This window comes from Thermobia domestica, chromosome 4 (assembly GCF_964235325.1).
Source record: "Thermobia domestica chromosome 4, izTheDome1.hap1.1, whole genome shotgun sequence".
NCBI lineage: Eukaryota > Metazoa > Arthropoda > Insecta > Zygentoma > Lepismatidae > Thermobia > Thermobia domestica.
In genome coordinates, this window is record NC_137457.1 from 293,216,897 (window position 1) to 293,228,761 (window position 11,865).

At 34.8% G+C, this 11,865-nt stretch overlaps 1 protein-coding gene across 2 annotated transcripts in view; it reads left to right on the plus strand.

Annotated features, from left to right (window-relative positions):
• LOC145684182 (uncharacterized) overlaps window positions 1-8,583 on the plus strand; it is a 30,842-nt gene extending 22,259 nt beyond the window's left edge. The window contains exon 8 of one of the 2 annotated variants that reach the window (XM_081756195.1): window positions 2,320-8,583. The gene's annotated coding sequence lies outside the window, so the exon portion shown is untranslated. The remainder of the gene's footprint in view (window positions 1-2,319) is intronic. The other variant, XM_081756194.1, reaches the window with a different exon arrangement.
• The last annotated feature ends 3,282 nt before the right edge of the window (window positions 8,584-11,865 follow it).

Genomic DNA, 11,865 nt, shown 5'->3' on the forward strand with positions numbered 1-11,865 from the left:
ATAGATATGGCAACGCTGACAACCCAGTAACCTCAAATGTCGATTAGTTTCATTCCCTATGTTAGTATAAATGTATCTGCACAGGCATAATTCCATTTGATTGTATTATTCCTGTAATATTGAACATTTCCTTCACTTTCCCATAGTAAGCCAATGGAGGGTCTCGACATATGAACACCCTGTATCTCGGAAACGAAGCGACGTCGGACCCATGTTTATAGAACATTTTTACTTATTTGGATGTCCGCAATCACCTCGTCACTTTTGGTCATACATTCACCTGCATAGTTTCATTCTCCCACACTTTTGGCAGCCAGTTATCTTGTTTCTGTGAGTAGAATCACCCCCCAAGCTTTAGAAATATCTTGTATATATGAGTTGTTCATTTGATATATTTCGAAGATATTTGTCCAACGCAATATTATTCATGGTTATGTTTTGATAGTTACTGTAGTGAAGTATATTTTTGTTTCAGTTTTATATCACTTTTAAATGTGCAAATATCTAGGGGTCATTTTGGCGTTCCGCGCAATATTCTTCTATCCGGCTAAAATTGGTTATGGCGACAATAGGGTTTGGGATTTGGATTTTGACTACTCAACAGTTCAATTGACAGTTCTTAAGATGTTGAGCGATTTCTTACTGAAAAAGAACGAGAAAAAGAGTGGAAATGTAAAATCCGACGCCTGTAATGAACATAGTCTAAAGCAAAACTCAAATTAATGAGTTTACAATATTTCATTACAGTTACATCAGATTCTACAGATCTTGTATCATTCTAGTCTGTGCCGTCTTAAATATGTGCAGTGTAATGGTTTGCACTAGTACAAAAACTTGAAATTTTTTATTCATATCTACTTAGCACTTTTGATATATTTGATATCTACTTAGCACTTTTGATATATATCGACAAAATAATCGAATTTACTAAAATACAGAGGCCTCTTTGTAAATATAAAATAAAATTTATGTTATTATATTGTCTTTTACCATAGATGTGTCTTTTTATAACTGTCACTATTGAAGTTTAGCGTCCATTTTCAGCATTGAAGCTATATGAAGTAATGGACTTATCATACACAAAGAGTGAAAATTGTATGACTGGACCGGAACACGATCTTGGAATCTTCGTGCCGATGCGTTAACCACCACCTACCTGATCTAGTCATACACTTTTTCACTCTTTATTGGCAACTACAGCTCATTTAGTATATCGGTTTTTACCTTCTTTCATTAATACGAGTAGACTTATACTTTGAGGTGTAATCCGAACCACCATGGTGCGTTCAAATTTCGATGTTCTTCCACCAGACATCGAGCCCAGGACCATGTCCATCAAAGGGGCCAGCGCTAGTCACTTCTAGGGAGGGCTAACTGCTAGTTTATGTGCATTCGTAGCATTGGGGGGTCTACAATAGAGCGAGAAAGCGGAATTTGTAAAATCTTCGATTAGTTTTATGTACTCTTAATTGCTGATAACTCTATTGAAATATTTGGATCTCCGTATGATTCATGGTAAAGTATTATTCAACTAGTATTTGCATAACTTCATTAAATTTTAATTGCTTTTCCGTTTCCCGGTTTTCCCCATATGAGTACTATGTTTTATTGTTCTGTTTGGTTTGAAGAAATTTATCTCCATAACTATTATCCACATTTTATTGAAATTTATTATATATATATAGCCTAGGACATGCAGTATCTTTCCAGGTACCTAAACTTAGGGTCCCAATAGGGGTGGCTGGATTACAAAAAGCTGTATATATCTTTGATGCATAAGGATCTTTTTTAGATTCTGGTGGAAGAGCTTCAAATGCACAGCGTGGTTCAGATCATGAGGTTTTGTCCAATATAATCTCGCTGCTAACCCAAAGGGCATAGATAGAAATAAATACAAATCAAACAAACTTACTGCCGTTTTAAAATCATGATTTCCAAGCCTAGATATGACCATTCCTTCAGGTTGTAGACAACTGAGATATCACTAGCTACCAGCTTAGTTATGGATGCCAGCTTAGTTACCACCCATGGATATTTTTTATTCCCTATTCCCTCCTTAAATCTGCTTGAGACAATTCATATTTAAAACGATCAAACTAGCCTCTCGGCTCCTGGAAAGCTCTCTGTGTTGCCAGAAGGCTGTTGAAACAGTTAAATTATGATAAAGGAGACCCAGGTTTGAATCCCCACGTTAAATTATAAATCAGTATTTTATTTAGCCCGGTTGCCATAAACAGTAAATTTCAAATAATGTAAATTGATGTTAAGTTACATTTAGTTTTTTTAAGTAAATAAATATCATTGTTAATTTTCTTTTAGCAGAATACACTACGGACTGTGATGGACCAGGATACCCAACAACTGATATAATAGAATAATATTTTTGTATGAGTATGACGAAGCGTTTTTATGACACTGATCTAAGATACTAAGATGTGCCTTCTATATATAGTAATAAAGACAATAATATAGTATTAGTTAAGAAATGAAGTGATTCAACAATCATGTCATGAAGTCCCAGAAGATAGATGTACCTATATTACCACCAAGTCGTGGAATTCAATTATTCTGAAGAATGATTAGTTAAAGTGCGGAATACTATACCATTAATGGGATGTGTTGTGTTGTGTTTATTGCTTCCACTTTCACAAGGTTTCTTTCATCATTTCAAAAAAATCTAGGAAATATTAATTCTTGTGATGATAATAATAATACAAGCAAAGGTAAAATTACATAATTTTCCTGTGGTTCTTCAAAAAAGTTATATTTTAAATGTTTTACTTGGTTTTGGACTTGTCTAGGGCGAAACAGAATATTTTAGATTATAGCAGTGTGTCTGAACAAGCGGCAAACCGTATGTTGATTCCTTTCTGTGATCCGTCCTTTTATTTGATTTTTAAAAGCAATTATAAACAGAGTAATTTAAATTATAATACATATTTCAAGTAATAAGTGGGGAAAAAATTAAACTCGATTTTTTTAAAATCTAGCTTCATATATTTTAGCAAAAGGAAAGAAAATTCTATCTTTTACTTATCTTGAAATTCTGGCTCATGACTGAAAATAGTTTGACTGTAGTAGATTAAATACATGAGGAAAATCAAGCATCTACTCAGTTAATGTTGCTTTTAGCATTTTAACTCGTTATTCTATGAAATTACCATCCCACACCTTAAAGATAACATATATTTTTAGACGTGTGTGTGTGTAAATATCACACATCATTATAATGATCTCCGTGTAAGACGACCAAGAATTCTTGAATGCATAAGTGTAAAAGCAGAGATAATGTACATTATAGCAAATTTTATAGGTTGACTATATTTAGATTTTTTTCGATATTAAATATATTCCATATCAGAAAACACCATATCTTCTATTAGATTAGTAAATTTATCTATTGTAAAGGAGTCGCGTGTCTTGAGTATCGATCCTAATCTTCTAGGAAAGCTCTCAAAAGGGGAGACAAAATAATCCTTCGAAGCTCGTTTCAAGGGACTGGGCATTTAACTTGGTTTTGAATAAACAATGATACATAGATTTTTTTCAAAATTCGCAGAAGCACGTTTATGATAAATATTTGGCACCCTTAATATCTTTAAAAAAAATACCGCAACGCCGCCAGTGATTGTACTCGACGTACACTCATGTCCAAAATAATTGTCGCATATCTATAACTGTCTTCTTGTAAGAATATAATTTGATAATGATTTTGCAGGGTACTTTTAATACTGATACTATGTGTATAATCGGGAAATGTATATTTGTGGTAAATTTCGCAGGAAAAGAATTATAAATACGAAAATTAGAATAAGTAAAACAAAATATTGCTAAATGGACAAGAAAGTTTTATTTTCGTTTTATTGTTCTTATTTACTGCTCTTTTTACATGAAATTTGCCACATACATGTCTTTGCCGATTATACACATACTAACATTGTAAGAAATACCGGGCGAATTCTTTATCAAATTATATTCCTACAGCAACATATTTATAGACATGCTACAATAATTTTGAACATGAGTGTACAAGCCGTGTCAGTTAGCTATCACCCTATATCTCAGGCCGTGTCCAAAAGATACAAGTGCACATTTGAAGTACGCTTATTTCCGGAAGTGACGTCACCTAGTGTGCGTCAAAAGGTCCAAGTTCACAAGTGTGCGAGTGCATAGTGCGTAGTGTGCGAGGATGTACACTACGTTAGTATACTTGTGTGCTTAATATGGCGATTTCTCGTAGAATGACCTAATAAAATTTTAATAGGCATATTCTTAATATTTTTGTTTAAGTAAATATATTTGTGGACTGATTTTATAATAATTTACTTGATAAACATACAAGTTAGTGATTTTACAAGTCGAATATAAAAATATTACGCAAATAACAAATGTATTTACGTTATGTTCTTTGAGTATGCAATAGAATTTAAAATAGTATAGGGAAAACAAACAAATAATTTCTTTATTAATGCTATAAAGACATTTGTGCTTAAATATTACATGGTTTATGTAGCTTAATTGAAATAGTTGCACTATCGGTAATGCGGCTATTTGCACGTAAATGACAAATTTTAATGGTGTATGAATATATTAAGTTCTAGCATAGTATACATAGATTATTCATTTCTCTATAGCTACAGCTACAGCCGCAGCCGCAAAGGTTAATTCATAGACACATAAGCCTAATTTTATAGTTTTGATTCTAAACGAATTCCTTTCAACGATACCATATTTCCTTGCACTTGAGAGAGACTGTAATATACCAATTACCATACATTGTGTATTTTTGACAGGTACCGAAAAGTGAAATACAGATCAAAAATTCCTTTCTCCACATTTATCAAAGATTTCACAAATTACTCCTGGTAAGTCTTTACTATGGCCATTTCATTTTTTTTATTCTTCGATTTAGCGATTTGATCTCTTGGTTCCGGTTTTAACAACTTGCCTCTTCACCCATATACTGTATATAAGGTAGTAGGTAGGTTGGTTCCTTTTTGTACCAAAGTATAATATTTAATTCACATAATATTGACGAGCGAGTGTTAGCGAGTGAAGGCTGGTTGGAACCCCGCAGAGCACTTTCTTTTCCGTCTTCGTTACGAATCGGTTCATTGAACGATTCATTGAAAGAAATGTCCAAAGTAAAGACTCGCCTTCCTCTTAATTCATATAATCCCATTACTGTACCCAGTATTAAAAGATTATGAACAATAATTTCTTCCGTATAGTTGAACAATGAGAGCCATTACATTACATACTGTATTTTTTCATAAAACCGTCTCTTAATTTTCATAAAATTCTTATTATATTTTTAGTAGTTTATTTTACGTTTATATTTGGACGAGAGGATTTGTTTCGTTACTGAATAACCATTTTCGCAGTGGGAAGCATGTAGGAGAGTATATTTCAAGAGAGATGTAGGGCGCCGAAAGCGTAGTAAAATGCACGTAAATGTTGAAGTGTATACAATATACAGAACTCCATTCAAGCAGGCTTATAAGATAGTAATCTCACTTTTTTTGTTGTTATTTTTACCATACTACTTTCATTAGGGTTATTCGCCTTGAGTATGCATTATCCTTATAAATTGGTATTTCATAGCGACATAATAGCTTTTTTCTGTTATTTTGGTCCTCATGTTGTTCAACTTTACCATTTCTTTCCTTGTCATCCTTCTATGTGTTAACTTTTGCTGTAGATTAAGAATACGGAGACACAATTTCGATGATTTCCAGGTAAAATAAATAAATTCACAGTGAAAGAATAACATCTAAGGAACTTCAATATTAGCGCAATATGGTAGAAAGAGTTCAATCAGTATGCCTGAACTGAAAGAATACAGTAGAACTACAACAATTATACTGTCATTGTTGTGAAATCTACCGTACAGGAAGCAATTATAATCAGTATCAACCCTCTCCCAAAGTAGTTTTGTGCCACATTATTGTAAATACCGCTCTCCTCTGTGTCCTAAAGCCCTTGCACGTTGCCTACTTTCAGTTGCAATAAAATTCCTAAACTAATTCGCAAAAGTGTCTTCAGCGCCCTAATCACCAGTGCTACTCTTCTTTCGGGAGATTATTAAATATTCCCTCCGCAAGCATGCCTAATAAAGTAGAATATCGCCAATATTTTACTGTTTTTTATGTTGTTACGAGTATATTGTGCACATAAGACAACGCACACATATATTATATATGTATTGCATTTATGCTCCGCTCTTGTTAATCTGCGCGTGAAATACCCAAAATGACAAATATTTGCAGGCACGGCAAAGCTGAAGCTGTTGGCATACATGAAAAAAAACTCTTAAATCATTTTATGGTTACCCCATATAGTCAATCTGAACGGTTTATTTATCTTTAATATAACTGGAAAGTCATTCATCTAAAGAAAAAAAAGCATGCTAATTTTTTCTAGTACGCGAAATTCTCCCTTCTTTTGTCATCAATGTTCCATATTCCACCACAACGAGGCGCTGTAAGCAAGTGCTGATCAAAAGCTAATTTTACGAAGTGTACACTATTTAGTGTGCACTCGATTTGTAGACTTCGAGTGTGCATCCTCGAAGTGTGCACTATGCACTTTTGGACACGGCCTCAGTTCCCAGTGAAGGAGACGGTGTTGAAGTTCAGTTCCTCTTGACAGATTTTTCAAAGACAGTGTGTGCGCAGCTTTGACGACCGAACGTTCGTTTCAACATCGGGGACTCACAAATATCCATGGGAGATGCATTAAGGAATTACATGAATTCCCGTTTCACGTATCATCCGTTTCTCGTACGTCACCTTTGACATCATCATGCAACTATACAGCTTGTCTTGGTGAATAAGTGGCGGATCAAGAGAGGGGCTAAACCATAGTTTGCCGCTTTATCCAGTGTAAAGCAGGATTGAAGCCCAGTTTATCCAGTGTATACCTGAGCGTCAAGGGTGGAGGCCCCCCTTGGATCAGCCCCTGTATATATATATCGCTGCCATGTAGGGATGAAATATCATGATATTGTATCCAAAAACTAAAATATTCGTCTGGCAATAAGCTACATTGATTTTAGCACTTTTCCATTCTACGTAGCGAAACTGCTAGTATTGCTGTAACCACCAAACAACCATAAAGTTAAAAAAAAAAAAAAAAAACCCTACACATTCATGTACCCAGACAGAACGACCTTCGAAATCACGGGGACGGTAGAAGATGGCCTTCTTTGTTACATTCCGACAGACACAGACACTTTCATGTCTCGTATAGAGCCCCTACAAACTTTCACCTGTATCCTTCAAGATAGCGGCTTTTGTCTTTTCATTTTGTTTTCCGATCATATGTAAATGACGAAGTACGAGACTTATGCTGCTTTGCTAAATGTAAATCTTGCGCCAGTATGCTGTTTACGATCGCGGCGAAATATTGTACTACTACTTCTATTCTTTGAGATGATGGATTCTGGTTGTCACGTCGCACCAAAGAACGCACATTTTGTACTACATCGGGGGTGTGCTTGATACCCAATATTGTAGGGCCCAGCAACAGCAAGGGTACCCGTTTAGCTGCAATTGGTCAGAGCTTTAATTCTTTTGATATAGAAACATTATTTGACTATAACTAGAACAAATGACCCATACACACAACAGTCGTCCTTACAATTCACCCGTGCGAATTACCCGCAATAATTTCTTGTACGTGTCATGTTCATGCGTGCTACTACTTCACGACCAAATTCGTTACAATAAACCTGAAACGACCTTCTGTAGAAATCATACTCCAACTTAGATCTTTTCCTTCTGTTGAAAGAATTGTTGCCACTCGTGCACTCCTTTACAATACGATTTTGCTAACGCGTACACCTGAAAGGATAAGAATGAATTTGTCGACAACCCATTTTAAAAGAAAACTAACCGTTAGCAAAATCTGGCTTAAACGGACTCATATGGTATTAACTTTATGCATAGGTTTCCATTTAAATCAAGTTAAATCACTGCAGGAAATCTTTTCTCAAGAACAATTTTTTAAAAAATATATGATTAAGTTGGACTAACATTTTTATGTTGAAAGACAAGTTTCTGTATAATATATATATATATATATATATATATATATATATATATATATATATATATATATATATATATATATATTTTAAAAAGTTATTCTATCTGATTTTACCATCTGATGTCAAAACTAATGAATTGTACATGATTATCAATATGAAGATCAGATACACACACATTATATTTAAAGTACCTTTTGTACAATCTTGTTTTAAGAAAGTTAGATATCTGTTACACAATTCGTTAAAAAATATTAAGTTCATATTTTTTATATGCGTTATTGATAGTAATTTGTAATATAATACTTTGTATTAGATTGTTAAGGTTACTTTTAATGCTATTATGGTGATTATTGTATTTGCGTCTAGTTACAAACATTGGACAATGAAATTCGTATTATACAGTACTGACTAGAATATTATCGATTTATTATATATGTATAATGAAGTGCCTTTTTTCCTGATTTGTTACCCAATGTTTTAAGATTTTTTATAGTGCTATAATCAAATAGTATAAATAAAATATATTATCAATATTCTTTTGTAGTATCTTTATTATCATTCCTTAAAGATTGTGGCTTAAAACAGTATTCTATCACTTACTTTGAATCAATAAAATCGTTTTAGCTAGACAGAAAATTACACAAAAACGTCAAAAAGAAAGAAAATAAGTGATAAGATGTAGATGAATCCACAGAGGTTTGAAATTAACTTTTGTAATTTGGAACCAAGTCTTAAAACCGTGTTTATTGGAGAAAACAACTGAATTCAGTTCCTTTTATTGTAGTTTTATTTATTTATACATGTTTCCGGGAATAACTGACATTTATGGCCTTAAGTCCGTCATATGTGAAGGATGACGTCCCTCGGCGAGCACACTATTTGGGGAAGGGGGCAAGTGGCCTGGGACCTGTATGTCAGGTACCATCCCAGCTTCTGCCTGGTGTGAATAAGGAAACCTAGGAAAAAAACTCCTCAGGATGACTGGCTTGAAAAAGTTGTTACACCTTTTCGACCGAGTGTCCCCACCGGTAATCAAACCCAGAACTACGCTAGCGGGCCCACACCTTTTACTGTAGTAACCACAGTCGGGGTAATAACTGTGAAGGGAGTAAACCTATTTGAATGTGTATTCTTGTAAACTAGACAGAACAACCTTATTTTCTCTTCAGGTATATCAGAAAGTTCAATTAATTCCAAACCATTTGTGGAAAGAAATTACACAAGAAGTTAAACTTTTAATGACTATAGTACATTTTTAAGAGGAGGAGGAATGAAACTGTTTTGATAAGATAGTACTGGGGAAACGAAGTGCTGAAAGTTTGTTTTGCACTAACGCTAAAAGAGACGACGATAAGATGGATGACAATGGTATTATATAAAAAAAAAAAGGAGGATGGAAACGGTCGAACCCCGAGAAAACCCACAGATACGGTGTTTGTCCACAACACTTGATGGGAGCTGGGATTGAACCAAGGAACCCTATGTGCCAGAGGTGCGTGCTCCACCACTGAATCTCCCTGCTTGCATGGGGATCATGGATGGTTCATGTCGTTTTGTACATTATTTTGTTGCGACTTTCGAATAAATATTCCGAGAATATCAAATTTGAAGATCTAAAATCAAATGAAATGTGTAAGTTTTGCATCCCACTGTTATGCCGGCTAGGCTAAAGGAGACGGTGATGATGAGAAATAAATGAAGGCAATGGTGGAACGAATAAAGTGAGAACCCACTTTCTCGTGCCAAGTGAGCTTTGTGGTGGACAAACACCATGGGCGTGGGTTTTCTCGGGATTATCCCGTTTCCTCTCACTCTTCATTCCACCATTTCATTCATTTATTCCTCATCATCACCGTCTCCTTTAGCCTAGCTGGCATAATCGTGAGACGTAAAACTTAAAGATAAGATTTTATTTAATTTCATTTTCTATTCCAGAAGAAGTAAAATCTTCGTCACAATCATGAAAGTATTTACTTGTACGTACAATAAAATCCTTTATACTCTTATATTTATATTATAAACCTCTCTCTCTCTCTGATGTGCTTCCTCTAAGTAGTGTTTTTCACGACACTATATTTGAACACATCATATTTCAATAACTCTCGCGCCAATTTGGGAAAACACTACAGGCCTTATGGAGAGTCGTTATGACGGGTGACTAGTGCCATACTAAAGAGTTCGACTAACATATGTTTCCTGCAGTAGTTAGGCCTTTAGTATGATGCTAATCATACGTGAAAACGACTCTGCATAAGGCGCTACAATTCTTTGAATTGTTTCTTAACCGAAACAGCACCTTCTTTTTTTCTACTCTATCTACTACTGTATTCAACTCATCTTTCATTATTCTCAGACGTCTGTGTGTGTATTTAAACATTAACTCGAGCATTAATATATTATTATCTTGTATAGAATTATTCACATAACATTAACAAAGTTAATTAATTCCGCTTTTCTTAATTGAGCATAACCTATTATCTATTCTTCTTTACGTAACTTTTTCAATTCAAATTTTGTATATTTATTTAAACCTTTCTTACTACTGTTTCTTAGTTCCACTGTTTCATTTTTGTTATCTTCTTGCCACAATTACTAACATTAACACTATTATTAAAACCTATCTTTATTACACAAAGAAAAAGTGAGTTTCTTTCCCAGATGCGTCAAGCTGTTTAAGGCGTTGTTCGGTATTTTTTTTTTTTTAACCCCAGTTCTTGTTTCTCTCTTTACGATGTTGTTTGTGAGATTGCTAATAAACAAATCCAGGCGTAATAACACGAGCATTATTCATCCCTCGTTATTAATATGTATTAGCAATACGACTTTCATGAGAATATTTCATCGAAGTCAATAATTTCATTCATGCTTGAGCAGGTATAAGTGCTTAAGTATCGAACGCATCATCTTCACTTTCACTATACCAATTTGATTCTGGCATATATATATATATATATATATATATATATATATATATATATATATATATATTCTACCACTTTTCCTTTATATCTTTTATTGGCATTTCTTCTTCTTTTAATAATATTAGTTTATTTTTCTATTAGCGCTTCTATTACCTTACGATTATTATGAAGATCCGACATTCCTTCATCAATCTTATCCATTTTCGCATTTTACTCTCACTCACTAGATCGTCGGCACACCTCATATACTTGGCTATGAATATTCGCAGCTGTCATGTTTCTTACTATTAGGAACTGGATGACTGACCGTATGACAGTCGGAAGGACGCGAAATTTAACATCACACTGGGGGCACCATAGTTTAGTTGTTAGAGCGTTGGATTCATGTCCGCGTGGTTCTGGGTTCGATTCCCGGCCAGTGCTTTCCAATGTTCGGCGTCCACACAGCGTCGTGGGGCAAACTGGGGAGTCACGTAAAAACAAGACGTGATGTCCTGATGCGCCTGTTCGGGACAGGGCTTCGCAGTAAGCTGACCACGTGTTCGCCGTTAGCCTGGACGTTGTTCAGCCGGCCGCTAGCAGATGGCGCTGGAGCAGGCTTAGGCCAAAAAATGGACTGTTACGCCAAATAATGGTTTAACATCACACTAGAAAGCATGCAAACTGATGTCGTGAATGCAAATGGCGCCCGACTGTAGGCAAGGGATGCCAAAAACCTGCACGTGCACTCTCACTCAATGGCGCACGAAATTTCAAACGGTATTCACGGACGACCCTAACTTAGAATATAACCTTCGTATAACTTTATGAACTGTCAATAAAAGCAAATTTACTACGTAATTATTCGTTGGTTGAACTAGGATTTAGCGTCTTTTTCAGCAGCGAGACTATAGG